Below are 5,402 nucleotides of genomic sequence, written 5' to 3'. Positions count from 1 at the left end.
TAAGAAAGGAAAAACATTTTTTTCCTACAACCACAAGGAAAAAAATTCAAAATACACCCAAATGTATTTTGTCAAAATTATGGAAAACTCAATACGCACAATAAGTATGTGCTGATTTATACATTTCCAAATTTCTTTCAAGACCAAGCCTCTATGGCCCTTGAAGAAATTTTTCAGTTTTCTTTCAAGACCAAGCCTCTACCGCCCTTGAAGAAAATTTCATTTCATTCAAGATCAAGCCTCTACGGCCCTTGAGGACAATTTTCATTTTATTCAAGACCAAGCCTCAATGGCCCTTGAAGAAATGTTTCATTCAAGCAATATGCCTCAACGGCCCGTGAAGAAATTCATCATTTTAATTCAAGAAATATGCTTCTACGGCCCTTGAAGAAGCAAACTAATTCAAGATTAAGTCTCGACGACCCTTGAGTTAGAACATTCACATTGCAGGACTTCAAAACACATTTCCTACATGTAAACTTCGTTGCATATGAATGATGCATCACAAAGCTCCACGTGACATATGACTCATCACAAATAAACAAGTCATCAATGACATATGGCATAAATCAAGCAAAGGAAGTACAAAACATTCCCAAAATTTGGCAAAAGGGAGAAAATCACCCTTAATATCGGCTAGGGGTCCAAAGTGCTCTCAAAACCAGAAAGAAAGCTAAAGCATCTTCACAAACACAAGCAAGAATTGAAGATTGCTCACAAAGTAGGCAAGAAAGCCCATAAATTTGGCCAAGCAAGGGAAAGTGGCTGAAATTAAGACACAAAACATGCCTAAATTTTCCCATGGACGAATCAAAACACAAATCAAAGCCAAATCCATCCAAAGGCAAGCTTTGAGAAGTCTATAAATATAAATACAAGGTCCTCAGACAAGCATAAGGTCGACAATTTCTACATTGAAGGTTAAAAATTCTACATTCAGAGGAACGTCTGCACAAATGTTTGAACACTAATACGTTGCTGATAGGAGCATATTTATGCGCCTTAGTTTGCTTGTTTTCTTGCATTTATGTTGCTAGTACTTAGTAATTTTAGTACTTTAAGCTATTTTCGTGTGTTTGTAGGTCCAAAGGGCTAAAGGAGCAAAAAGATGCATTTTGGAGACTTTTGGAGCACTTTTGGGCTAAGGATGGATAGCTTATGCTTGGAGCCAAAGTGTTGGACGAAATTGAAGACCTAATTAAAGACCAAAGTGTGGAACCTTGTTCCCTTTAGTTTTAGGACATTTAAACCTTTCCTAATCCCAATCATGCCATGCATAACACACCAACAACAACCTAGCCGTGCATAACATTCCATTTCCACCACTTTCCAACCTATTCCACATGCATTTACAACCCACATGCACCCTTTAATCATTATCCTAGCTGTCATTGCACATGCATCTTCAAATAAATCACTCACACACACAACCTGCCATCATTCCTACTCATGTCGTGCACTCCCACTTCATCATCCCTTCTTTCCAACCTAATTCACATGCATTCCATCCTTTAATTTAATCACATGCACTCCCATTCTTTAATCCATTCATCACATGCACATTCAAACAAACACAACACCTAGCCGTGCAAAACATTATCATTTCATTTCACATTCATTTTCAGCAATCACTTCAAAGCCGCAAGCACCAATTCCACATGCATTTTCACCCACATGGACATTAATCATTCACTCCACACTTTGTGCCGTGCTTCCACCTTTGTTCCAGCACTCCACATGCACAAGCCACTCCACATGCACCCAAGCCACATGCACTCCCATCCATTTCATCATTGCAGCCACATATAGCTTTAATTCACATGCAAACACAATCATTCCAGCCATGCACATTCACCTTGCATTTGCAGAAAATCCACTTCCTTTGCCGTGCATATTCAACACATTTCAGCCATTCCACATGCATTTTAACTCACATGCAATCATCATCATAACCTAGCTGTCATTCCACTTCATTGCACATGCATCTTCAATTAAATCAGCCACATGCATTCATATTCCCCTTGTGCCGTGGCTCCTCCTCCAGATTTCCAGCATCCCATAATCATTCACACCCCTTTAATCCACATGCAGCCACATATTCATTGCACATGCTTTCACATTCATTTCCAGCACCAAACATCCCATGCCGTGCATTCCCTTTCATTTCTGTCAAAGCACATGCACTCCCACCCTTTAATCACATGCATAAATCAGCCACATGCATCTCCCATCACCATTCCAGATTTCCACCAAGTTCCTAGCTGTCATATTCCCTCTTTTTCACCTATAAATAAGCATCCATTGCAGCCACAATTGATTCATTCTCATTGACTCTTCCATATTCAGAAAATCATCCATACACACCAACAACACCCCCTTAGAATCCAAAGTGCCGTGCAAACCATCCAATTCCCATTCATTCAGAAATTCATACCAAAAACTTATCCTTGCCGTGCCAACCACATCAATCTATTGCATCCATAATCCCCAAAACTCACCTTAGACCTTGTGCTACGACAAAGAGGAAGAGAAGCGGGCCTAAACGTTCATACAATTCAAGTTTGAGTTGTTGGAATGTTTAGGTGTTTCTTTTCCTTTGAATTCAATTTTTAATTTCAATTCTCTTTGTTTTGTACGTATGAGGAACTAAACCCCCCTTGGCTAGGGGGGGATTCGAAATATATGTTTATGCTTGCATTTTGATTAAAAACACCTTAAAACAGCAAGGAACAACATTTGAAGTTATGGGTGATAAAATCCCACGAATTTGCATCAAATATACTTTAGTTAGTTGCTAAAGCTTTATTCGAAGAATGTACAACCAAAGCCGAAGCTTTCTTTCAACCAAAGTTGAAACATCCCCTTGAAGAATCAACAAGCACTCGTGCCAATTCCTTTAAGACTTTGTTGCAAGCTCAAAACTTGTAACGACGTTCGTTTCAAGATCAAGCCACTAAGACCCTTGAATAACCAAAATCCCATATGTACATCATCTTTGCCGCAACTTTGAGGTAAAGACCATCCACACATCGTTTCAAGCTTAAAACTTGAAGCAATCGTTCTGTCGTTCAGTCATTCGTTTCAAGATCAAGTCAATGCGACCCTTGGATCAACAACCTATACATCTACATCAAATTTGAAGACTGAATCAGAGGAAAGTTGTAAACAGAGATTGTAACCTACAAATTCAAATCAATACAAAATTACTTTGTACACGTGTTCTCGTTTCATTCGATACAGAATTTTCGTGTTTACAAGGCCACATTGAGAGAGTTGGGCAGTTGCGATCCTGCCATAGGCTCTTTGACCACTCAAGCAAGGAAGATCATGTATGGGCTAAGGAGACTTTAGAGATAAGTGGAGAGTGGGAGTCTGATTCTTTCCCCGAGCTACGTGTTCCAACAGTTTTCATCTCTAGTAAGTAGACTGCTTAGTCTCTTGATTGTTTTGTACTTTTGCTATGCTGCTTTTTGATTTACTAAATGTATTTTTCTGCTCTTATAGATTTGGAATTTGGCTCGACTCTTAAGACTTTTCCAGATATAAAGAACGCGTATGCTGCACTGGTATCTCTTTTGAGTATTGTGAGTGGCATAGGCTACTTAGTCCTATTCGTCGGGAGAAAAGTGGGCTACCTCTGAGAGAGGAAATAAAGCGAATCAAGGTAGAGGCACTAGTTTGTCCGATCGCCGTTAAGGAGACTGCTGCAAATGACGGTGGGAAAAAGAGAACTTCCCTACCTACTCAAGAGATGTTGGCTAAGAAAAAGCCAAAGATTTCTTTCGATGCTCGCAAGGGTTTGCTAGCTACCCCCAGGCTTGTGATCGACTTGACTTCTTCCAAGGTCAAGAAAGATAAGGCTGCTAGATCTGTGCCACTTACGCCTGCCTTTCCAAAGGTGGCTAGTTCAATTGATGATAGGATTGCTTAGTGTAGAAGTTCCGTCGTGCCCCTAGTGCTGAAATTTTTGCCAAAATGTCTGTCTGGGTCTAAGTTTGGTTCACCTAATACTGTGAAGAGCAACAAGGTGCCCTCGCCTGCTAAAGCTATGTGAAAACCCACTCCCCTTGCTACTGAGACTAATTCGCCTACTGAGAAGAATAAGACTGCTCGTGTAGGCAGTTGTGAGATATCAACCAAGTCTGCTTCTGAGAAAGTTACTAAGGTATGTGCGCTCTTAAAACTGGATCTACTTGAAGGCCAATAGTATCTTGATCTATTGTAGGCCAATAGTAATCAACGTTCAGAGCCTTCTGTGCTAAGGATCGGTCTCCAAAGTAATTTCCATAAGCGCCTTTGTGGATTGAGCTTAAAACCTTTAGGTCGTCGGAAGGCACGAAGTAACGGAGATGTGGACCAATGTAGGATCTTCGGATGAGAATGCCATTCTACATGTAGCAGTGTGCTGCCTTTATTTGGAGCTTTCTAGAGTCCAACCTTTTCGTGGGGAGTGTACCATTGACTAGGTAGTCTACAATGGAACTTTGCCAATTTGGAGTTGTACTAACCTGTGACACCTCGGTTGCTGGCTCCACCACTATGCTTAGCTTGTCTAGATACTCCACCGAAATAGGATGTTTGAGTTGGTGGTCGAGGGCAGAGCCTGAGTCGGCTAGCACGTCTGCATGAACATTGTCTGCCCACAAAATTTGAGTGAAAGTATAAGTTTGAAATGCCTCAAGTTGCTTTCGTACATTCTCTAGGTATTGCGCCATCCTCAGATGTTTTGTTGTGTACTTCCCAGTAGTTGGTGATAGGAGCATATTTAGGCAACTTAGTTAGCTTGTTTTTGAGCATTTATGTTGTTAGTTCGTAGTTATTTTAGTAGTTTAAGCTATTTTCGTGTGTTTTTAGGTTCATATGGCTAAGGAAGCATAAATGTGCATTTTGGAGCATTTTGGAGCAAAATTGGACTTGGAATGGATAGCATATGCTTGGAGCAAAAGGAATGGACGAAATTGAAGACCTAAAGGTGTTAGGATTCGTAATCAAAAGAGGAATCCTAGTCAAAGAAGGTTTCCTACTTGAAGTAGGAAAGTTAAGCCAAGGTTTCCTATTTTGGTTTAACCTTTCCTAATCCTTAAAGACTCCATGTTTTAGCAACATTGAAGACTTCTATACATTCTAGGACATAAACCAAACTCTCCTTGCAACATAACAAGCCTTGTCATGCACCCCATTGACTTTTCCTTCCTTGTCGTGCAAGGGAGGTCCTTGTTTCCTATTCTAAGTCATTAAAACACATTCCCTTTTCACCTTAATCTTAGCCACACCTCACATACCTTTTCTATCCCAAAATCCTTGCCTAATTTCAGAATTAAACCACATTCCCTTTTCCTATCCTTTGCCGCAAGTTCCTTTCCTTTTCCCTTTTTAATTTCTAACTTTATGACTCATTTTCC

This window comes from Pyrus communis, chromosome 10 (assembly GCF_963583255.1).
Source record: "Pyrus communis chromosome 10, drPyrComm1.1, whole genome shotgun sequence".
NCBI lineage: Eukaryota > Viridiplantae > Streptophyta > Magnoliopsida > Rosales > Rosaceae > Pyrus > Pyrus communis.
The sequence above is the reverse complement of the archived record's forward strand: the minus strand, read 5'-3'. Positions refer to the sequence as shown.